This window comes from Pseudophryne corroboree, chromosome 2 (assembly GCF_028390025.1).
Source record: "Pseudophryne corroboree isolate aPseCor3 chromosome 2, aPseCor3.hap2, whole genome shotgun sequence".
NCBI classification, from domain to species: Eukaryota; Metazoa; Chordata; class Amphibia; order Anura; family Myobatrachidae; genus Pseudophryne; species Pseudophryne corroboree.
In genome coordinates, this window is record NC_086445.1 from 865,202,348 (window position 1) to 865,228,481 (window position 26,134).

The 26,134-nt window shown below is 43.7% G+C and overlaps 1 protein-coding gene across 2 annotated transcripts in view; it reads left to right on the forward strand.

Moving 5' to 3' along the window:
• Window positions 1-26,134, forward strand: part of NEK8 (NIMA related kinase 8) — a 354,714-nt gene that overhangs the window by 30,195 nt on the left and 298,385 nt on the right. The gene's annotated exons all lie outside the window — the stretch shown is intronic.

Consider the following 26,134-nt stretch of genomic DNA (forward strand, 5'->3'; position numbering starts at 1 on the left):
CCTCCTCATGGGGTGGAAGCCAAACTAAGTATTAACGTTGCCGGAGGGCGTAAAGAAAAGGAGGACTTCGTAGGAAGATAACTGTAGTTTGAATGAATAATCAGGCTGTACACAAATATTGGGGCAATTGAAGAAACTGGAAGAATTAGAGTCTATGGTTAAATGACTTGAAGAGTGAAGCTGAAGAACTCTGGTAAAGAAGAACTGAAGACTGTGTTTTATGATTAAAAGACGAGGCTGAAGAACTGGGACTTAGAAGAAATTAAGACTGTGGTTTGTGATTGAAAGACGAGGCTGAAGAACTTGGGCTTTGAAGAAATGAAGACTGAGGTTTGTGATTGAAAGACGAGGCTGAAGAACTTGGACTTTGAAGAAATTAAGACATCTGCGGGAACCGCCGTTAGCACCTGGAGCTCCTCTACGACCTGGGACCACATGAGCGCTTCCACGAGTGGCAACAGACTTAGAGAGCAGGACTTCAGCAGCGTTTAGGTAACCGATGGATAAGAGCAACCAGGACCAGGGAACCAGAAGTAACCTGGGAGCACAGAGCTGGAGAACCTTTCACAAGGAGGTAACATGAAGCACTGGCACTCTCCCTCTGAGCCAGTCTCCTTTTGTAAGGGGAGAAAACGCAGGATTGGCTGGACATAGATTGGGAACTTGATTGGTAATACTCTGGTCTCCAACATGGCTGCCAACAGCACAGGAGACTTACTTAGCTGTTAGCACACAGCTTTAGCCAGCTTCTGCCTCTGACACACTATACTGTGTCACCACTAGAGGACCTTACCACAGCGATCCCCGCCGCAGAGCCCGGCTCCCCAGACCCTCGGCCCTTGGCAGCCGCACATCCGTGCAGAAGGACCCGCCGCCAGCAGCTCCCTGCCGCTGCAGCCGTGCCAACCAGTGGGATGGAAACCCGCGGGAGCACCTGCCGGAGGTAAGGCACCGGAGCCTGACATATTGTGCATATTAACATAATACATGCAGAGGTGTGGCAGGGTTCCTGATGTGGGACTCTATGGAACCCCAGGATCTTTAGGATGAATTTGCTGCATGAGAAATTCCATTCATAGTATTGTAGCAGGAAGTGTCTGCTTGTCGACGTCTTTAGTAGCACTTACCTGTCCGAAGAAGGACCATTCCTGAAGGTTGCCACCACCGCTGGAACTTTGGCCACTGAGTAGACACTGTTTCTCATTTTTTTGAAAGCCTTAATCTACAAAGAGTCATACTCAGTTGGTCAGGAAATGTCATTTTAAATTGGCACCATTTTTGAGCCAACCAGGACTTCTTCCAATAAACAATGACAGTTTGTCATAGTGAGCAAATCATGGATTGCGTGTTATTGAGCCTCTTTTTCACTATTTCATTTCTTATCTGGTACTAGTAGGAAAAACTAAGCCCAACAGTTGTGGTCAGAAACAAAAAAAATTTAAAAGGAGAGGATCATATAATCCAATCCAAAACTATGCATAAACACAATACCTAACCGTTATATCACTGCATGGTCTCATTATAGCAATGAAGGTTTGATAAATAATTTTAGAGCTTCAACAAATAACAGTGTATTAACCTAATACTTAACAATGCTATATCCTAATGCATAACAATGCTTTATACAGTGTCAACAATACGTAAATCAATAACATACAGTATAAGTGTAAAATAACTTTAGTTGACCATCCACCTACTTTCCAGTCACCCATTGGGATAATTTGGACGCAGCACCCTTCCCCAAGTGTTGGGAGGCCCGTTGCTGCCTGTCTGGAGAGGATTAGTGGAGTGGAGACCCTTTTTCCCCGGAGTCGGGCCCTCGTCAGGGCCGCCGCATGGTGAGGACCCGCGCCACCCGCCCTCCTAAACAGACCGCCTTGTGACCGCTGCTGGACTGCAGGGGAAACCTGCCGTGCTGTCCCCTTGGGCCGCAGCTTGTCTGCTGTCGTGGGGGAAACCTGCGGAGGAGACCTGCCGCGCTGCCTCCTCGAGTCGCTGCCCACCGGCCGTTGTGCAGGAGACTGAGCCCGGGCGTCCGTGGACATCCTCTGGAGCGCCTACGCTGCTGACTGGCCGGAGAGCTAGACACCCCAGAAGGAGCGCACACCTACCCCACTTCACTCCTGGGACTCCTGCGGACACTGGATCGGGGCTGCGCGAGCGACCTGCGGCCCGGGGCGTTCGGGGCTCCGTCGCCTTGGCCGTCGCTAGGTTCGCAGGCGCGCCGTGGTCCCCCTGTGGGAGAAACTGCCGCTGGCCTGAAACCCCCACGCTGTTTACACGCCTGCTCGTGCTTCCCAGTGGAGGGACATAAACTGTCTGTAGAGTCCTGGACCGACTCCATATTTGCCCGTGGGACTGACGAGGACGGGGGAGAGAAACTGAGACGCCAGGAGCCGCAGTACCCGGTCGGTGAGAGACGCTATCTACCAGCCTGCCCTTGCTCCCTTATAACCCCCTCAACGATACAAGCCTGCTGATACTGGCTTTTCGCCTCTGAGATCCCGCTGCCACGATTGGGAGACCTGGCCAGGCACTGCACCACAAAGGCTACCTCCCCTAGGTTTAAAGGTGGAAATAGATGCTCGTTTTGAACCTGGGGGCTACTGTGGACGCCTAATACCCTTACTGTGACAACCCCTGGGACCTGCTGAAGCTTCTGGAGGCCACAGAACCTCTGACTATTGGAGTGTGCCTGGTATCATTGGTACCTCCTCCCCCATTTTCTTTTTATTGTACCTATAGTGTATAGCACACTTTCTTTTTATTCTACTATCTTTTTATTTTCTTCTTTGAGACCTCTCTCTCCATCTCCCTACTTCCCTGGTGCTACTTATTTCGTCCTATTCCTCCTCTTATTTCCACTATACACCCCATCTTTCCCCACACTGTTCATTGGCTTGGTATATACTGCCACCTAGTGGCCGAGTACCATCACTGTGAATATTATATGCCTCACTGGTACACTATTGTTAATTTATACTCTGAACCTGTTTAAATCTCTGCCCATTGGCCTGGTATACATTGCCACCTTGTGGCCGTTTACCGTCATTGTGAATATTATATACTTTACTGGTACAATATTGTTAACTTATACTCTGAATCTGTTTAAATCTCTGCTCACTGGCCTGGCATACATAGCCACCTTGTGACCGTTTACCGTCATTGTGAATATTATATACCTTACTGGTACAATATTGTTAACTTATACTCTAAACCTGTTTTCGTTACCACTTCTGCTAGAATACCTACCACTTTATAACCTCTTTTTTGATATTAGAGCCTGCTGTTACGTTACAGGCTTGGTAAATAGCTAGGTGGTGTAGGATTTATATCTAACTATGTGATATCTTACATACCCTATTGGGGCGATATACTTTACGAATTCAGATGTTTATCATCTGATACTCCTATTAACTGGTGAACAGTATCCGATCCTCTTGGATCTTTCCTATTAAACATTTCATAATTAATGGAGAGGTTTTTGAACAGAACCGTATCTGAAACCATGGTAAAAAATAGAAAGGCAAATAAGACAGGTGGCTCTTCCCCACCGCAATTACAGCCTGCAACAAATGAGGATGGGAACCCCGACCCCACGTCCCAACCCGACATGACCCCCCCCCAGTGTCCCAAACTGCCAAAGAGATTCTCTCGGTGCTAATGCCCCATATTGACAGAAAATTAGACGAATTTAGAGACTCATTCCAGTCTGCTCTGAGAGACGTGGCTTCGAACACCTCGAGAATATCGGAGGTGGAGCAGAGAGTCAGTGACATAGAGGACACGGTCCGCAATGTAGAGTCATCATCTGACTCATCCATTGGCATGATCCGGGAACTCCAAGACAAGCTAGATGAACTAGAAAATCGAAACAGGAGAAATAATCTTCGCTTTATTGGTATCCCGGAGCATGTCAAACCATCCCTACTGGGCGACTTCCTGGTTCCTGCCCTCCATATATCCGACAAGATAGAATTTCCTCAGGTTGAAAGGGTTCATAGGGTGGGGGTCGAGCGGGAAGGTCCTAACTCCCCTCCAAGACCGGTGGTGGCCCGTTACTTTGATTATAGGACAAAGGAAATAATATTACGGGCATACAAGAAAATGGGCAAATTAGTTATTGAAGGCACCCGTATATTGATCTTTCAAGATTTTTCAGTTGTGGTCACCCAAAAACGCAGAGCATTCTCACCTGTCTGCAAATTCTTAGTAGAATCGCAAAAACGCTTTGCCTTGCTATACCCGGCTAGACTGAGGGTCACAGATAATGGCCGCACCCTTTTCTTTGATGACCCAGAAGAGGCCCGTAGACACTTTCTATCCCCTCTCTCCACACAGAGTTCACCAGTAACATTATCCCAGAGATCCCCCAATCGCTGAACGGATTTGCAAACACGAATGTGGTATTTGTAGTATTACACTACTTTAAATTTAGCGATAGGGGACAAGGTTCTGTTTTCTATTCGCCCCTAGTCGGTTAACAGTTAATATGATATTACACAGGAGACTGGCTCTCCAAGTTCAGTTTAATATTTGTTTTTTGTTGATTCTAGGAGATGGATGCAGTGTTGTCACTGTGTCCACTCAGATAAATCTTTGGAATGAGAAAATTCAGAAAAGATTATTGAGGCATGACTTCTCATTTTTTGACAATTGTAATATGTTCAAACCACTATATTTACAAATATTTATGTTATATTTTGGAGAGACGACGGCAGAGAGATGGGAACACCTAGCCGAAAAAGGGCTAGAAGGGCTGTCCTCCGCTTGCTGGGATGGGGGACCCCAAAGAATATTGCAGAGACCGTGTGGTGAACAGTCCGCAACGCGATCTGGGATCGGATGATGGCAGGTACCACACACAATTTACCATACAAACCTCCCCATGACTCAATAAAATGCCTGTCATGGAATGTAGGTGGGCTCAACACCCCCATTAAACGCCAAAAAGTCCTATCCCATCTGAAGAAATTCAGTCCTGATATTATTTTCCTGCAGGAAACCCACTGGAGGGAGGGGGATGGCTCCTCGCTTCGCGCTGGCTGGCTTGGCGATTGTTTCTCGGCCTCATTTACTAACAAAACAAGAGGGGTGGCCATTCTTTTTGCACGACACCTCCCATACACCATTTTGAATGTTGTCCAAGATCCTGATGGCCGATATATAATGATAGATGTTAAGATTGGAGATGCCACATATACTCTTGTGAATATATACGCCCCCAACATTCAGGTTTCTGAATTCCTGACTAAAGTAACCTCCCAGATACAACAACGGATGAATTTTCAATTAATACTCGGAGGGGATTTCAATACGGTGCGTGATCCGACCCTGGACAAAACCCCAATCCCGTCCAACCACCATTCTCCTATTTGGTCTACACTTGCGAAATTTACACTGGGGCTCCAAGTGACTGATGTCTGGAGACTCTTCAACCCATCAGATAAATCTTTCACTTTCCACTCGGGGGTCCATCGTACAGTCTCTCGTATAGACTATTTTTTAGTGGCAGACTCTCTAATATCAGAGGTGACTTCTGCAAACATCGCTGAAATTTTGGTCTCGGATCACGCACCGATTGAGTTTTCATTTAGGTTGCCACATACAGGCCCTACACACCGTACTTGGAGATTTCCCGCATATCTATTTCAATCAGAAAAATTCAAAGAGTATTTGAAACGTAATTGGCTAGATTATATAGACAATAATATCACGCATTGGAATGACCCGGTTCTTTTCTGGGAAGCATCGAAATCCGTGATGCGTGGTAGTATTATCTCATACGTATCGGGGCGCAATAAGATTCAAAAAGACCAATATCGTTCCCTCTCCCACAAGGTCCAGACTACATTTGTTGAATACGTGGCGGATCCTTTGGAGGAGAAATTAACTATATATAATCAGGCTAAATCTGTATTGGAAAACTTTTTACTTTCCCAGGCCCAATCACGATTAGATTACACAAAAAATAAATATTATAGATGGGGAGCCAGGACGGGACGTTTATTGGCCTCGTTAACTAAAGGCTATAAACGAAGAAATCACATTGTTTCCATTAAAAACAATAGGACCTCTCCTTGTCTGACACGCACATCGGACATATCAAAGGCTTTTTATGACTACTATTGCAAACTATATTCCACAAGACCATCGACCCCAGAATCATTAGAAGAAGTTATTAGGGAGGCCAACTTACCTAGTCTAGACCCAGAACAAACTGATCTATTAAATTCAGAAATTACCGAAGAGGAAATAAGACTGGCAATCTCATCTCTACACACTGGCAAAGCTCCGGGACCAGATGGATTCTCGGGAGAATACTTCAAAATCCTATCCACAGACATTGTCCCGACGTTGTTAGAACTATATCGCACCATTCACAAACAACGTCCACACTATCCTTCCTTTAACGCTGCTTACACGACTCTCATCCCAAAGCCTGACCGTGATCCCACACAATTGAGTTCATATCGCCCTATCACCCTATTAAATGTGGACTTCAAAATTTTATCCAAAATAATGTCGTCCCGATTACAACTATTTTCCTCTTCCCTTTGCTCACCTCATCAACTAGGATTTACACGAGGCAGACAACTAGTTAAGGGTATTCGAACAGCTATTGCTTCTATTGTGGCTTCCAACCAAAATCCCACTATCTCCAATATGCTTTTAAGCTTAGACGCCCAGAAAGCTTTTGATACGGTATCATGGCCATTCTTATTCAAAGTTCTGTCAACCAGAAATTTTGGCTCAGACTTTATCAACCTTATACAGTTCTTCTATAGTTCCCCCACAACTCACCTTTTAGTAAACGGCACGAGAAGTGATCCTATTGTCATGTCCAGGGGCACACGCCAGGGCTGTCCTTTATCCCCACTCCTCTTTAATCTATCCCTCGACCCTTTACTCCGTATAATCGATTCTTGGCCCACATTGAAGGGTATCTCGATTGGTTCGGTGGAAGTAAAGCTCACCGCATTTGCAGACGATGTTCTGATATACATGTCCAATCCTAAACACTCCCTCGGTCCATTGTTAAAACTACTGGATCGGGTGGGATCCCTATCCGGCTTCTTTATCAACTTTGAAAAATCCAACGCACTTTATCTTAAAAAGGGCTTCCATAGACCGTTATGGGCAAAGCAGCTACCTTTAAATTGGGCTAAAAAGAAACTTCCATACCTAGGAGTCACCCTCCCCAAGAACATTATGGACCTTTATGATGTAAATATTGGTAAAACACTTTTAAAACTCACGAGGGATATTGAGGCAATGGCACAATTGCCACTTTCCTTTTTAGGAAGGGCGAACATAATAAAAATGATATACTTCCCGAAACTTCTCTACCCACTACAAGTCCTCCCCCTCATACTTTCTAGGCAAAATCTCCTACAAATCACGGCGACCTTTAGGAAATTTATTTGGAACAATAAGCGAGCGAAAATTGGTCTGTTCAAATTAGGTCAGCCTAAAACAAATGGGGGAATTAACTTTCCAGACATCCTGACGTATAGCTATGCTTCCCATGTTCGTTATATCAAAGACTGGTTGTCCAACACCCACACATACGCTGACTCATCTCTCGAACAAAATTTTATTCCACAGGTGTCTTTGGTGGCCTTTTTACACTTGACTGATGCCGAGATTTCACCTGACTTAATGATCAACCCCCTCTTAATGACCACGAGGAAAGTCTGGCTATCTTTGAGACACAAATATAAACTACACAAACATATATCCATTCACTTGCCCTTTTTAAATAACCCGGGCTTCCAAAATGGAGAAGCCGCCTCCTCTTTCAAGGAATGGAAAACCCTGGGAATATGTAACATAGGCCAACTCCTTAATCCTAAATCCCATAAACCATTAACATATGCGGAGGCCCTATCTAAATTCCCTGACATTGGTCCACAGAACTTTGCTTTTTTTCAATCCCAACATTATATAAGTAAAATCTCCAAATTAATACCCACAACTGATTGGGGAAACCAATTAGACCACATATTGATGCGACCAGAACAATCTAAAGGGGCTATCTCATTCTACTATAAACAGTTCCACACCACACTAGACCATTCTTTATATAAAACTGGAATAGCACAATGGTTGGAACACTTTCCCAATCTAGAAGTAGAGGGGCTATTAAGCATGTTACATTTTTCAATAACCACGTTTCCAGCCGCCAAATACACAGAAATGTACCTAGGCATATTCCACAGATCCTACATCTCTCCCCACAGGGGTTTCCTGATAGGCCTACTAGCTGACTCTTCTTGTCCGAAGTGTGGCCACCCCTCTGCCGACCTATATCATTGCTTCTGGGCCTGCCCGCTTTTGAGAAGGTTCTGGTTAGCAGTATGGCGCTTTGCTTCTCAGCGTTTAGTGAGTTACACTCCCCTTACACCGGAATGGGCCATATTTGGAATTATACCCCCTGGCATTAGAGTTTCCAAACCCGTCAGGAGGTTGTTGTTGGCAATCTCCTCGGCAGCTAGGAAAGCTGTCTTGCAAATGTGGGTCCATAGCTCTGTTCCGACACTGGAAATGTTTAGGGACAAACTTTTTTTTATCTGCCATATGGATTGGCTGGAGGCCTCACTGCAAAAGGAATCTCGCACGGAATCTTTTTTTGAAACATGGGAGAGTTTTGTTGAAACACTTCCTATTCATACTAAGGAGGCCATTGGTCAGTGTTTTCGTAACACACTTTGGTATGAAACCAGGGTCTTTCTTGGAGACCCTCCCATAGAACTTGATGGCGCTAGCTAGGGACCCCGACGTGTTCCCATCTCTCTGTAAGTATACGACATATTCATAGAGGATATCTGGTATTCTTGAATTTTATGCAAACCGCTTGTATATCGACTCCTCTTTAAGTCATATATTGTATTTGGTGAATGCCATGTTATATCCGTCTGTTCTGCTGTTATCTTCTTAGACTGATACTCACAATGTCATTGTATTTATTGTTACTTTATTTAAAGAAATGCTTCAATAAAGAAAGAAATGTTAAATTAAAAATAACTTTAGTTACATAATCCTGTGGCATCTTAAAACTTATAATTGTGATGCATAAAAGTGTAAGTTTTGTGTATAATACACAGTCCAATAACAATGTATAACTCATATATAAGAATGCTAAATCAAGAAGTAAAACTGTGGAAGATAGCCATGCAAAACAGTGATACATGAAAATTGTAAATGGGTAAAAAATGCTCTGTCTTTTAATATGATGTAACTGTGTTACCAAATTATGTTACAATGCAATAAAATACTGCAGCTTTGTACAGTTTAAAAAGTTATAAATAATGAAAAATAGTTAATATTATATCATATAATGCTCTATGACTATTGTGTCACACTCAGCGTAAGTTGGGGTTCCGACAACCGAGTTTTGGCTGAAGGGACAGCTACCTGTGAGGAGAGTAAACGAGGTGGCTGAATGTAATTCCTCCTCATGGGGTGGAAGCCAAACTAAGTATTAACATTGCCGGAGGGCGTAAAGAAAAGGAGGACTTCGTAGGAAGATAACTGTAGTTTGAATGAATAATCAGGCTGTACACAAATATTGGAGCAATTCAAGAAACTGGAAGAATTAGAGTCTATGGTTAAATGACTTGAAGAATGAAGCTGAAGAACTCTGGTAAAGAAGAACTGAAGACTGTGTTTTATGATTAAAATACGAGGCTGAAGAACTTGGACTTAGAAGAAATGAAGACTGAGGTTTGTAATTGAAAGACGAGGCTGAAGAACTTGGACTTAGAAGAAATGAAGACTGAGGTTTGTGATTGAAAGACGAGGCTGAAGAACTTGGACTTTGAAGAAATTAAGACATCTGCGGGAACCGCCGTTAGCACCTGGAGCTCCTCTACGACCTGGGACCACATGAGCGCTTCCACGAGTGGCAACAGACTTAGACAGCAGGACTTCAGCAGCGTTTAGGTAACCGATGGATAAGAGCAACCAGGACCAGGGAACCAGAAGTAACCTGGGAGCACAGAGCTGGAGAACCTTTCACAAGGAGGTAACCTGAAGCACTGGCACTCTCCCTCTGAGCCAGTCTCCTTTTGTAAGGGGAGAAAACGCAGGATTGGCTGGACATAGATTGGGAACTTGATTGTTAATACTCTGGTCTCCAACATGGCTGCCAACAGCAAAGGAGACATACTTAGCTGTTAGCACACAGCTTTAGCCAGCTTCTGCCTCTGACACACTATACTGTGTCACCACTAGAGGACCTTACCACAGCAATCCCCGCCGTAGAGCCCGGCTCCCCAGACCCTCGGCCCCCGGCCCTTGGCAGCCGCACATCCGTGCAGAAGGACCCGCCGCCAGCAGCTCCCTGCCGCCGCAGCCGTGCTAACCAGTGGGATGGAAACCCGCGGGAGCACCTGCCGGAGGTAAGGCTCCGGAGCCTGACATATTGTGCATATTAACATAATACATGCAGAGGTGTGGCAGGGTTCCTGATGTGGGACTCTATGGAACCCCAGGATCTTTAGGATGAATTTGCTGCATGAGAAATTCCATTCATAGTATTGTAGCAGGAAGTGTCTGCTTGTCGACGTCTTTAGTAGCACTTACCTGTCCGAAGAAGGACCATTCCTGAAGGTTGCCACCACCGTTGGAAATTTGGCCACTGAGAAGACACTGTTTCTCATTTTTTTGAAAGCCTTAATCTACAAAGATTCATACTCAGTTGGTCAGGAAATGTCATTTTAAATTGGTACCATTTTTGAGCCAATCAGGACTTCTTCCAATAAACAATGACAGTTTGTCATAGTGAGCAAATCATGGATTGCGTGTTATTGAGCCTCTTTTTCACTCTTTTTTTTCTTATCTGTTACTAGTAGGAAAAGCTAAGCCCAACAGTGGCGTCAGAAACAGAACATTTTTAAAAGGAGAGGATCATATAATCCAATCCAAAACTATGCATAAACACAATACCTAACCATTATATCACTACATGGTCTCATTTTAACAATGTAGGTCTGATAAATCATTTTAGAGCTTTAACAAATAACAGTGTATTAACCTAATACTTAACAATGCTATAGCCGAAGGCATAACAATGCTTTATACAGTGTCAACAATACGGAAATCAATAACATACAGTATAAGTGTAAAATAACTTTAGTTACATAATCCTGTGGCATCTTAAAACTTATAATTTTGATGCATAACAGAGTAAGGTTTGTGTATAATACACAGTCCTCTAACAATCTATAACTCGTATATAAGAATGCTAAATCAAGACGTAAAACTGTGGAAGATAGCCATGCAAAACAGTGATACATGAAAATTGTAAATGGGTAAAAAATGCTCTGTCTTTTAATATGATGTAACTGTGTTACCAAATTATGTTAAAATGCAATAAAATACTGCAGCTTTGTACAGTTTAAAAAGTTATAAATAATGAAATATAGTTAATATTATATCATATAATGCTCTATGACTATTATGTCACACTCAGCGTAAGTTGGGGTTCCGACAACCGAGTTTTGGCTGAAGGGACAGCTACCTGTGAGGAGAGTAAACGAGGTGGCTGAATGTAATTCCTCCTCATGGGGTGGAAGCCAAACTAAGTATTAACATTGCCGGAGGGCGTAAAGAAAAGGAGGACTTCGTAGGAAGATAACTGTAGTTTGAATGAATAATCAGGCTGTACACAAATATTGGAGCAATTGAAGAAACTGGAAGAATTAGAGTCTATGGTTAAATGACTTGAAGAGTGAAGCTGAAGAACTCTGGTAAAGAAGAACTGAAGACTGTGTTTTATGATTAAAATACGAGGCTGAAGAACTTGGACTTAGAAGAAATGAAGACTGAGGTTTGTAATTGAAAGACGAGGCTGAAGAACTTGGACTTTGAAGAAATGAAGACTGAGGTTTGTGATTGAAAGACGAGGCTGAAGAACTTGGACTTTGAAGACATTAAGACGTCTGCGGGAACCGCCGTTAGCACCTGGAGCTCCTCTACGACCTGGGACCACATGAGCGCTTTCACGAGTGGCAACAGACTTAGACAGCAGGACTTCAGCAGCGTTTAGGTAACCGATGGATAAGAGCAACCAGGACCAGGGAACCAGAAGTAACCTGGGAGCACAGAGCTGGAGAACCTTTCACAAGGAGGTAACATGAAGCACTGGCACTCTCCCTCTGAGCCAGTCTCCTTTTGTAAGGGGAGAACACGCAGGATTGGCTGGACATAGATTAGGAACTTGATTGGTAATACTCTGGTCTCCAACATGGCTGCCCCCAGCACAGGAGACATACTTAGCTGTTAGCACATAGCTTTAGCCAGCTTCTGCCTCTGACACACTATACTGTGTCACCACTAGAGGCCTTTACCACAGCGAACCCCGCCGCAGAGCCCGGCTCTCCAGACCCTCGGCCCCCGGCCCTTGGCAGCCGTACATCCGTGCAGAAGGACCCGCCGCCAGCAGCTCCCTGCCGCCGCAGCCGTGACAACCAGTGGGATGGAAACCCGCGGGAGCACCTGCCGGAGGTAAGGCTCCGGAGCCTGACATATTGTGCATATTAACATAATACATGCAGAGGTGTGGCAGGGTTCCTGATGTGGGACTCTATGGAACCCCAGGATCTTTAGGATGAATTTGCTGCATGAGAAATTCCATTCATAGTATTGTAGCAGGAAGTGTCTGCTTGTCGACGTCTTTAGTAGCACTTACCTGTCCGAAGAAGGACCATTCCTGAAGGTTGCCACCACCGCTGGAACTTTGGCCACTGAGTAGACACTGTTTCTCATTTTTTTGAAAGCCTTAATCTACAAAGAGTCATACTCAGTTGGTCAGGAAATGTCATTTTAAATTGGCACCATTTTTGAGCCAATCAGGACTTCTTCCAATAAACAATGACAGTTTGTCATAGTGAGCAAATCATGGATTGCGTGTTATTGAGCCTCTTTTTCACTCTTTCATTTCTAACCTGGTACTAGTAGGAAAAACTAAGCCCAACAGTTGCGGTCAGAAACAAAAATGTTTTAAAAGGAGAGGATCATATAATCCAATCCAAAACTATGCATAAACACAATACCTAACAGTTATATCACTGTATGGTCTCATTTTAACAATGTAGGTCTGATAAATCATTTTAGAGCTTTAACAAATAACAGTGTATTAACCTAATACTTAACAATGCTATATACTAAGGCATAACAATGCTTTATACAGTGTCAACAATACGTAAATCAATAATACACAGTATAAGTGTAAAATAACTTTAGTTACATAATCCTGTGGCATCTTAAAACTTATAATTGTGATGCATAACAGAGTAAGGTTTGTGTATAATACACAGTCCAATAACCATCTATAAAACTCGTATATAAGAATGCTAAATCAAGAAGTAAAACTGTGGAAGATAGCCATGCAAAACAATGATACATGAAAATTGTAAACGGGTAAAAAATGCTCTGTATGTTAATATGATGTAACTGTGTTACCAAATAATGGTACAATGCAATAAAATACTGCAGCTTTGTACAGTTTATATAGTTATAAATAATGAAATATAGTTAATATTATATCATATAATGCTTTATGACTATTGTGCATATTAACATAATACATGCAGAGGTGTGGCAGGGTTCCTGATGTGGGACTCTATGGAACCCCAGGATCGTTAGGATGAATTTGCTGCATGAGAAATTCCATTCATAGTATTGTAGCAGGAAGTGTCTGCTTGTCGACGTCTTTAGTAGCACTTACATGTCCGAAGAAGGACCATTCCTGGAGGTAGCCACCACCGCTGGAACTTTGGCCACTGAGAAGACACTGTTTCTCATTTTTTGAAAGCCTTAATCTACAAAGAGTCATACTCAGTTGGTCAGGAAATGTCATTTTAAATTGGCACCATTTTTGAGCCAATCAGGACTTCTTCCAATAAACAATGACAGTTTGTCATAGTGAGAAAATCATGGATTGCGTTTTATTGAGCCTCTTTTTCACTATTTCATTTCTTATCTGGTACTAGTAGGAAAAACTAAGCCCAACAGCTGCGGTGAGAAACAAAAATGTTTTAAAAGGAGAGGATCATATAATCCAATCCGAAACTATGCATAAACACTAGTGATGAGCTGGTTCGGTTCCTCGGAAACCGAACCCCCCCGAACTTCACCCATTTTACACGGGTCCGAGGCATACTCGGATTCTCCCGTATGGCTCGGTTAATCCGAGCGCGCCCGAACGTCATCATCCCGCTGTCGGATTCTCGCGAGATTCGGATTCTATATAAGCAGCCGCGCGTTGCAGCCATTTTCACTCGTGCATTGGAAATGTTAGGGAGAGGACGTGGCTGGCGTCCTCTCCATTTATTAATAATATTTGTGCTGCTTATTGCTTAATTGTGGGGACTGGGGAGCAGCTGTATTATATAGGAGGAGTACAGTGCAGAGTTTTGCTGACCATTGACCACCAGTATACGTTGTCTGCCTGAAAAACACTCCATATCTGTGCTCAGTGTGCTGCATATATCTGTGCTCACACTGCTTAATTGTGGGGACTGGGGAGCAGCTGTATTATATAGGAGGAGTACAGTGCAGAGTTTTGCTGACAGTGACCACCAGTATACGTTGTCTGCCTGAAAAACACTCCATATCTGTGCTCAGTGTGCTGCATATATCTGTGCTCGCACTGCTTCATAGTGGGGACTGGGGACCACCAGTATATTTTATATAGGAGTACAGTGCAGAGTTTTGCTGACAGTGACCACCAGTATACGTTGTCTGCCTGAAAAACACTCCATATTTGTGCTCAGTGTGCTGCATATATCGGTGCTCACACTGCTTTATTGTGGGGACTGGGGACCACCAGTATATTATATAGGAGGAGTACAGTGCAGAGTTTTGCTGACCAGTGACCACCAGTATATATAGCAGTACGGACCGGAAGGCCACTGCTCTACCTACCTCTGTGTCGTCAAGTTTACTATCCATCTAGATTCTATACCTGTGGTGCATTTTAGTTTTGCAGCTTGCTGACAGTGACCACCAGTATATATAGCAGTACAGTACGGAAGGCCACTGCTCTACCTACCTCTGTGTCGTCAAGTATACTATCCATCCATACCTGTGGTGCATTTCAGTTGTGCGCAGTATATATAGTAGTAGGCCATTGCTATTGATACTGGCATATAATTCCACACATTAAAAAATGGAGAACAAAAATGTGGAGGGTAAAATAGGGAAAGATCAAGATCCACTTCCACCTCGTGCTGAAGCTGCTGCCACTAGTCATGGCTGAGATGATGAAATGCCATCAACGTCGTCTGCCAAGGCCGATGCCCAATGTCATAGTAGAGAGCATGTAAAATCCAAAAAACAAAAGTTCAGTAAAATGACCCAAAAATCAAAATGAAAAGCGTCTGAGGAGAAGCGTAAACTTGCCAATATGCCATTTACGACACGGAGTGGCAAGGAACGGCTGGGGCCCTGGCCTATGTTCATGGCTAGTGGTTCAGCTTCACATGAGGATGGAAGCACTCATCCTCTCGCTAGAAAACTGCAGTGCCACTCCTAGATGGGCCAGGTGTTTGTGTAGGCCACTTGTGTCGCTTAGCTTAGTCATACAGCGACCTTGGTGCGCCTCTTTTTTTCTTTGCATCATGTGCTGTTTGGGGACTATTTTTTTGAAGTGCCATCCTGTCTGACACTGCAGTGCCACTCCTAGATGGGCCAGGTGTTTGTGTCGGCCACTTGTGTCGCTTAGCTTAGTCACACAGCGACCTTGGTGCGCCTCTTTTTTTCTTTGCATCATGTGCTGTTTGGGGACTATTTTTTTGAAGTGCCATCCTGCCTGACACTGCAGTGCCACTCCTAGATGGGCCAAGTGTTTGTGTCGGCCACTTGGGTCGCTTAGCTTAGTCACACAGCTACCTCATTGCGTCTCTTTTTTTCTTTGCATCATGTGCTGTTTGGGGACTATTTTTTTGAAGTGCCATCCTGCCTGACACTGCAGTGCCACTCCTAGATGGGCCAGGTGTTTGTGTCGGCCACTTGTGTCGCTTAGCTTAGCCATCCAGCGACCTCGGTGCAAATTTTAGGACTAAAAATAATATTGTGAGGTGTGAGGTGTTCAGAATAGACTGAAAATGAGTGGAAATTATGGTTATTGAGGTTAATAATACTATGAGATCAAAATGACCCCCAAATTCTATGATTTAAGCTGTTTTTGAGTTTTTTTTGTAAAAAACACCTGAATCCAAAACACACCCGAATCCGACCAAAAATTTTCAGGGAGGTTTTGCCAAAACGCGCCCGAATCCAAAACACGGCCGCGGAACCGAATCCAAAACCAAAACACAAAACTCGAAAATTTCCGGTGCACATCACTAATAAACACAGTACCTAACCGTTATATCACTGCATAGTCTCATTTTAACAATGTAGGTCTGATAAATCATTTTAGAGCTTTAACAAATAACAGTGTATTAACCTAATACTTAACAATGCTATAGCCGAAGGCATAACAATGCTTTATACAGTGTCAACAATATGTAAATCAATAACATACAGTATAAGTGTAAAATAACTTTAGTTACATAATCCTGTGGCATCTTAAAACTTATAATTGTGATGCATAACAGAGTAAGGTTTGTGTATAATACACAGTCCAATAACCATCTATAACTTGTATATAAGAATGCTAAATCAAGAAGTAAAACTGTGGAAGATAGCCATGCAAAACTATGATACGTGAAAATTTGTAAACGGGTCAAAAATGCTCTGTATGTTAATATGATGTAACTGTGTTACCAAATAATGGTACAATGCAATAAAATACTGCAGCTGTGTATAATTTAAATAGTGATAAATAATGAAATATAGTTAATATTATATCATATAATGATTTATGACTATTGTGCATATTAACATAATACATGCAGAGTTGTGGCAGGGTTCCTGATGTGGGACTCTATGGAACCCCAGGATCGTTAGGATGAATTTGCTGCATGAGAAATTCCATTCATAGTATTGTAGCAGGAAGTGTGTGCTTGTCGACGTCTTTAGTAGCACTTACCTGTCCGAAGAAGGACCATTCCTGAAGTTTGCCACCACCGCTGGAACTTTGGCCACTGAGAAGACACGGTTTCTCATTTTTTTGAAAGCCTTAATCTACAAAGAGTCACACTCAGTTGGTCAGGAAATGTCATTTTAAATTGGTACCATTTTTGAGCCAATCAGGACTTCTTCCAATAAACAATGACAGTTTGTCATAGTGATCAAATCATGGATTGCGTGTTATTGAGCCTCTTTTTCACTCTTTCATTTCTTATCTGGTACTAGTAGGAAACGCTAAGCCCAACAGTGGCGGTCAGAAACAGAAATTTTTAAAAGGAGAGGATCATATAATCCAATCTAAAACTATGCATAAACACAATACCTAACCGTTATATCACTGCATGGTCTCATTTTAACAATGTAGGTCTGATAAATCATTTTAGAGCTTCAACAAATAACAGTGTATTAACCTAATACTTAACAATGCTATATTCTAAGGCATAACAATGCTTTATACAGTGTCAACAATACGTAAATCAATAACATACAGTATAAGTGTAAAATAACTTTAGTTACATAATCCTGTGGCATCTTAAAACTTATAATTGTGATGCATAAAAGTGTAAGTTTTGTGTATAATAGTCCAATAACAATCTATAACTCATATATAAGAATGCTAAATCAAGAAGTAAAACTGTGGAAGATAGCCATGCAAAACAGTGATACATGAAAATTGTAAATGGGTAAAAAATGCTCTGTCTATTAATTTGATGTAACTGTGTTATCAAATAATGGTACAATGCAATAAAATACTGCAGCTTTGTACAGTTTAAAGAGTTATAAATAATGAAATATAGTTAATATTATATCATATAATGCTCTATGACTATTATGACTCTGATTCAAAGCTGCCCACCCTGGGGAATGATGCTCTATCATCAGCAGTCATACGTACCCATTCATTGCAATAAGCCTCTGCGTGTGGACCATATTTCCCACACAGAATAAACCTTGCTGACCCCCTGGGCTGCAATTCTCCAGCCTGAACCCTGCATACTGAATGTCTCTCACTTGAGCAACTGGCTCCCATATTTGTGGGCCTTTTCCCACAAACACCAAAATACTCAATGCAAGCAGACGGTGAAAGTTCTCCGAGCCCACTTCACCCGCTCTCGCCCACGTTGGCCAGTACGACGATACACTGTCGATAGTGGATCGCAATGTACGCAACCTAGGGCTCCTATAAGACCTTACAGCACCACAATTTCTTTTTGGTGGAGGCTCTGCTGGAATATTTTCCTGAGAGAGGCAGCGAAAAATTCCTTTTCGGTATCTTTCCACTGGAATTTTTGTAGGGTGAAAAAACAGTTTCTAATAACTATTGCTCACCCTTTCCAGTGGAAGCCCACCAGGGAGATTTCCCGACGTTATCAAAGAAAAACCCCTTTCTCTTTCCTTTTACACAATCACGTCTGCATATGCTCTCCACAGCGCATATGACACAATAATATCACTTTGTGCTGTGTAAAACACACGGACGTGCGGTTCAATCGCACAGCCTATAGATACTAGTTATCTATATGCCCTATGATCGCGGGAGTCGAATTCACAAGCTGCGCTCCTCAGCCGGAGCGTTACAAAAAAAATCTATATATTTGGGATTCACCTTTACTTCAATTCACAATTTCTATACTTCTCAATGCACAATTCCTTATTACGCTCCTGTGCAAGTCTCCTCACGACTTGCGTATTTCTCTCTTTATGTTCACGTAAGGTAGCGAACCTTACGCCCACCGGGCCTCTACTAACCCAGTGTTCCCACGGGACCCGAATTTCCGGGGTTCAGCTCCACTCACTCCTGCTTTCACTCACTCAGATACACCTTGTTTTTCTTTTCTGTATAGAAAATACCACTCTCTTAGGTTGGTTACTTTACCCCAGAGGTACTTACAGTTTGAAACAATATTTTTAAGGTAACCTGCTTTTGAAACGGATGGTTATGTGCTATTGTATTAAATGTAAACTACCCCGCCTTTACTTGAACAACTATCGTGTAATTTGTACTTAGCGTCCGCAATCCTACGCAACCTTATGTAAACACGCGACCGTGCGTGCCTTTTACGCCACGTGTGCGACCCTGTAATTTGTCCGTACCACGTGTACAAATGTACATCTGCAATTCAACAAATCACACAATTTCTATAAATGTGAGCAATACAAACTATTATTGCTCACTAACACAACCCACACTTGTTCTGTATAAATCTTAAATGACTAGGCCAGAACTGCGTTTTAGGTTTTATGATTACACCATTAATGCGTATTTCAAATGTATCTACAGTTGTGCTTATAAGTGTACATACCCTAGCAGAATTTGTGATTTTCTGGCCATTTGTCAGAGAATATGAATGATAACTCACAAACTTTTCTTTCACTCATGGTTAGTGGTTGGGTGAAGCCATTTATTGTCAAACAACTGTGTTTACTCTTTTTAAATCATAATGACAACAGAAACTACCCAAATGACCCTGATCAAAAGTTTACATACCCCAGTTCTTAATACCGTAAATATTGCCCCCTTTAACATCAATGACAGCTTGAAGTCTTTTGTGGTAGTTGTGAATGAGGCTCTTTATTTTCTCAGGTGGTAAAACTGCCCATTCTTCTTGGCAAAAAGCCTCAAGTTCCTGTAAATTCTCGGGCTGCCTTGCATGAACTGCACGTTTGAGATCTCCCCAGAGTGGCTCAATGATATTGAGGTCAGACTGAGATGGCCACTCCAGAACCTTCACTTTATTCTGCTGTAGCCAATGACGGGCCGATTTGGCCTTGTGCTTTGGATCATTGTCATGTTGGAACGTCCAAGTACATCCCATGCGTAGCTTCCGGGCTGATGAGTGCAAATTTTCCTCCAGTATTTTCTGATAACATGCTGCATTCATCTTGCCATCAATTTTGACCAAGTTTCCAGTGCCTTTATAGCTCACACATCCCCAAAACATCAGCAATCCACCTCCGTGTTTCACAGTAGGAATGGTGTACCTTTCATCATAGGCCTTGTTGACTCCTCTTCAAATGTAACGTTTATGGTTGTGGCCAAAAAGTTCAATTTTGGTCTCATCACTCCAAATGACTTTGTTCCAGAAGTTTTGAGGCTTGTCTCTGTGCTGTTTGGAGTATTGTAAGCGGGATGCTTTGTGGCATTTGCGTAGTAATGGCTTTCTTCTGGCGACTCGACCATGCAGCCCATTTTTCTTCAAATGCCTCCTTATTGTGCATCTTGAAACAACCATACCACTTTTTTTCAGTGAGTCCTGTATTTCAGCTGATGTTATTTGTGGATTTTTCTTTGCATCCTGAACAATTTTCCTGGCAGTTGTGGCTGAAATTTTTGTTGGTCTACCTGACCGTGATTTGGTTTCCACAGACACCCTCATTTTCCACTTCTTAATTAGAGTTTGAACACTGCTGATTGGCATTCTCAATTGCTTGGATATCTTTTTATATCCCTTTCCTGTTTTATACAGTTCAATTACCTTTTCCCGCAGATCCTTTGACAATTCTTTTGCTTTCCCCATGACACACACTGATTATAAGCAAACAGGTCACAGGTGAGGATGGTTACCTTTAGTAGCCATTCAAACTTGTTTGTGTCAACTTGTGTGCATGTTATCAGGCCAAAATCTCCAGGGTATGTAAACTTTTGATCAGGGTCATTTGGGTAGTTTCTGTTGTCATTATGATTTAAAAAGAGCAAAAACAGTTGTTTGACAATAAATGGCTTCACCCAACCGCTAACCATGAGTGAAAGAAAAGTTTGTGAGTTATCATTCATATTCTCTGACAAATGGCCAGAAAATCACAAATTCTGATAGGGTATGGAAACTTATGAGCACAACTGTATATAGCAAACAAATGTATCCAATTTCACACAGGTCTATAATGACTGTAATAACCTATGAACCTATAGCAGCAGTATGTGAGAGGGTATGCAAAGTATCGGTACGTTTTGTATACACTTTTAAATAGCTTTTTTTTCCTGTTTCCTCCGGATTCTATCAGCACCTCTGCAGACCAGACAGAGCAGACGCAATCTAACAGCACACAAATAGGGTTTCAAAACATCCAAGCAACCAGGAAAAGGTTTTACTTAAAGATGTCTCTCCACCCTTTGCTGATAGATTAAAGTCTGCTATGATCCGCTAGCCTACGAGCGTGTGAAAAACCAGATCGAGTCCCCAATTGTAAATGCTGATTTACTTACAGGACTAAAAGCAATACCTTAATACACTCAGTACACATAATTCGAGCCGCTGTATATAATTCTTAACCTACGTACTTTTTACACAGTTAGCGTACAAAGGTCCGTACCGTGTACGCACTTTGCGTACACACGCCGCGACGGACGTACAAAGTACACGCAGTGCATACACAAACACACCGACACACTGAGAGCACAATGCAGCTACAAGTGTGTCTGAAATACACTTTAAACATAAGCAGGAAGGAGACACGACACCAATTGTATTTAAGATGTTGGGATCGGACCCACCAACATATAATTGCTGAAAGGGGGTTACAACACATATACAATCACAATAACAGAAAAGAGGCTACAATCAATGGTACATACGTTTGGTTTCGCCAGCGCCACACGGTCCAGTGCTCAGTCAATCTAGCAAGATGACCTTCAGAGAGAGATGAATGACCGGCTAGGCAGCTTGGCTTTTATACAGTTAGTCAAAACATAATACAATAGAAACTGTAACCTCTTCATCTATAGGACAAAGGGCTGGTCATTTACAGTACAGGAGGGGTCATAGGTTGGTTTGAATAGGTGGCGATGTCTGGTTCAGGTGTGCTTGCAGTTGGTCTCAATTGGGTTCCCGCCGAATACCAGAGTACAGTAAACAGAGTATAATATTAATATCCTGTTCCTGCGCATAATTATGCGCAGGAGCGTGCTATCATTCTGCAAATTGCTACCGGAATGTTGCCCTTAAAATACCCTACAGTTGGATACCAAACACCACCTCATAACCTAATGCTGTCCCCTCATATTCTGTAAAGGTGAATCCCTTTGTTGTTGTACCTTTTAAACAAGTATAACTTGCTGGTGTGGTGCGTGTGGGCTATCTGTACATTGGGGGTAATTCTGAGTTGATCGCAGCAAGAATGTTGTTAGCAGTTGGGCAAAACCATGTGCACTGCAGGGGAGGCAGATATAACGTGCAGAGAGAGTTAGATTTGGGTGTGGTGTGTTCAATCTGCAATCTAAATTGCAGTGTAAAAATAAAGCAGCCAGTATTTACCCTGCACAGAAACAAAATAACTCACCCAAATCTAACTCTCTCTGCACATGTTATAAATAGGGTTGGGTATGCGTGACTGCCGGTCACCATACCGATGGCGGGATCCTGGCGGTGGTATGCCAGTGGGGGGGGTCGAGTGCAACAAGCCCCTTGCAGGCTTGCTGGGCTCTCCACGCTGCTGGCTCAGTGGCGAGTTTGGGTGCCGTGGCACACTGTATATACTGTATACAGTGGGGCAAAAATGTATTTGGACAGCCACCGATTGTGCAAGTTGACCCACTTAAAAAGATGAGAGAGGTCTGTCATTTCTAGAGATGAGCGGGTTCGGTTCTCAGAGAACCGAACCCTACCGGACTTTGCCTTCCGAGTTCGGTTCTGAGCCAGGCTGGGGTTTTCCCGCCTGACTCGGAAACCCGAACGCGGCAAAACATCATCATCCCGCTGTCGGATTCTCGCGGGATTTGGATTCCATATAAGGAGCCGCACGTCGCGACCATTTTCACTCCAGTCTCGGAGAGTGTATTAAGAGGACGTGTCCTCAGTATTCAGTGTCTGTGTGGGGTCGGGAAAGGGGGGGGGGGGGGGTCTTGTGCTGTGTTGTGCTGTCCACAGTTCAACCAAGGAGGAGGACTCCTGCTTCTGACTGCCCCAGCGTGGCCCAGACGGCACTGGCAATTCCATGGAACTTTCGGCTGCCATACGTGTTCCCTCCGGTGTCACTCCTGCCCAGAGTAATAAGGAAGTTCAAGCAAGAAGGAGGAATCCTACTTCTGATCGCTCCCACGTGGCCCAGACGGCATTGGTTTTCAGACCTTCAGGGTCTCTCGATAGAGCATCCCCTTCTACTTCCGCAGCGCCCTGATCTCCTCGTTCAGGGCCCTTGTGTATATCAGGATTTGGCCCAGTTGGCTTTGACGGCGTGGCTCTTGAAGCTTCGGTCCTGATGGCCAAAAGTTTTTCTGAGGCGGTCATTCAAACTATGTTTAAGGCCCGGAACCAGCTTCTGCCCGGATTTATCATAGGGTCTGGAATTCTTACTTTGCTTGGTGCGCATCTAACCTGGACTTGGGCCTTCATCTGGCCTCCATCAAGGTTCATATTTTGGCCTTGTCGGTATGGTTTCAGAGAAAAATTGCGACTTTACCTGATGTTCATACGTTCACTCAGGGTGTGTTATGGATTCAACCTCCTTACGTCCCCCATGCGGCTCCTTGGGATTTGTCGGTGGTTCTGGAGGCATTACAAGGGTCTCCATTTGAGCCACTTGAATCAACAGACCTTGAGTGGCTTTCTCTTAAGGTATAGTTTCTACTGGCTATTGCCTCTGCTAGACGGGTGTCGGATTTTGGTGCCTTGTCTTGTAGGTCCCCCTATCTGATTTTTCACCGTGACCGGGCGGTTCTTAGGACATGTCCCGGGTACCTAACTAAGGTGGTGTCTTCTTTCCACCTTAATCAGGAGATTGTGGTTCCGGCCTTTGTCTCTCCTGAAATGTTTTCCAGAGAGTGGTCTTTGGATGTGGTACGGGCTCTCTGTATCTATGTAAAGAGGACAGCTCCCATTAGGAAGTCTAATTCTCTCTTTGTACCGTTTGGCTTTCACAAACGTGGCTGGCCTGCTCACAAGCAGACCCTGGCCAGATGGATTAGAATGGTGATTGCACATGCTTTTGTACAGGCTGGTCGTCCAGTTCCTGCTACTATCAAGGCCCATTCTACTCTGTCTGTTGGACCTTTTTAGGCGGCCCGCCGTGGTGCGACCCTTGAACAATTGTGCAAAGCGGCTACGTGGTCCTCAGTGAACACATTCATAAGGTTCTATGCCTTTGATACATCCACTTACCAGGATGCTTCCTTTGGACGCCGGGTTCTTGTGCCCGCTACAGTGCGTCCCCTCCCTTGAGGAACTGCTTTAGGACACCCCCGATGTTATTCCCTGTGGAACCCAGTGTACCCCGCTGCAGAAAACGAGATTTATGGTAAGAACTTACCGTTGTTAAATCTCTTTCTGCGAGGTACACTGGGTTCCACAGGGTGCCCACCCTGACGCACTTAGCTTCTTTGGGTTTGTATGGCATTACCCGCTGACACCTTCTCCTGTCATGAGAATGTGGTGTACGTGGCTACTAATGGTTGTCGTATCTTTTACCTGCTACTGGATTGGACTGGTTAACAAAATTGAGCTCCTGTGCACGGAGGCGGGGTTATAGAGGAGGCGGCGCTATGCATTCTGGGAACAATCAAAGCTTTTAGCCTGTTGGTGCCTCGGATCAAGATCCTACTCTACACCCCGATGTTATTCCCTGTGGAACCTAGTGTACCTCGCAGAAAGAGATTTAACAACAGTAAGTTCTTACCATAAATCTCGTTTTACATCAGCGCAGAGCTGGCAATCTCCAGGTATCGCTAAGCATTGATTTTGCACCTTCATGCTGCACTTCAGCCGAGACCTGCACACTCCAACACATGTAATAGACACTTTAATATTATCATTTATTACCAGTTATTTCCAGTTTCCTCCCCTGATCTCTCACCGGCTCTCCTCACTCGTACCTCCACTGTCTCTCTGCTATCTCTTCCTGGATGTCCAAGCGCTTTATTAAACTCAATATGCCTAAGGTGGTCATTCCGAGTTGTCCGCTCGCTAGCTGCTTTTAGCAGCATTGCAAACGCTAGGCCGCCACCCTCTGGGAGTGTATCTTAGTTTAGCAGAATAGCGAACGAAAGATTAGCAAAATTGCTACTAAATATTTTCTTGCAGTTTATGAGTAGCTCCAGACCTACTCCTAGATTGCGATCAGCTCAGTCCGTTTAGTTCCTGGTTTGACGTCACAAACACGTCCTGCGTTCGGCCAGCCACTCCCCCGTTTCTCCAGACACTCCCGCGTTTTCCCCTGACACGCCTGCGTTTTTTAGCACACTCCCAGGAAACGCTCAGTTACCACCCAGAAACGCCCCTTTCCTGTCAATCATTCACCGATCAGCAGTGCGACCAGCAAATCTACTAAGTTTTGTGTAAAATAACTTAGCGCATGCGCTCTGCGTACCATGCGCATGTGCATTTAGCAACAAATCGCAGCATAGCGAAAATCGGCAACGAGCGAACAACTTGGCGTAATCTTTGACGCCCACTCCTTCAAACCACACATTCAGCACCTCTCACAAACCTGTCATTTTCATATCAAAAACATTTCCAGGATCAGACCCTTTCTCACCGAGGATGCCACCAAGACCATTATTAACTCACTGATTATTTCCAGACTGGATTACTGTAATCTCCTCCTAACTGGCCTCCCTGACAATTACCTCTCTCCACTCCAATCGATCCTCAATGCTGCTGCCCGGCTCATCTTCCTCACCAAACGCACTATATCCACCTCCCCTCTCCTACAAGCCCTTCACTAGCTTCCCTTACCTTTCAGAATCCAATTCAAACTTCTCACACTCACTTACAAAGCACTCACCCACTCCTCTCCCATTTACATCTCTGACCTTATCTCTATTTACTCTCCCACTCGCCCTCTTCACTCTGCTGATGCACGCCGACACTCCTATCTTCTGATTACTTTCTCCCATTCCTATCTCCAAGATTTTTCACGTGCTGCTTCCTTTCTCTGGAACTCTTTACCTGTCCCCCTCAGACTCTCCACCTCCCTACAGAACTTCAAATGGGCTCTTAAGACCCACTTCTTTACCAAACTCAGCCAAATCTCATCCTAATCCCCTGTCTCATGCTCGGTCTACCCCATCTGTCTCACCCCTGTCAGTCTGCCCTTCCCCTTTAGAATGTAAGCGCTCACG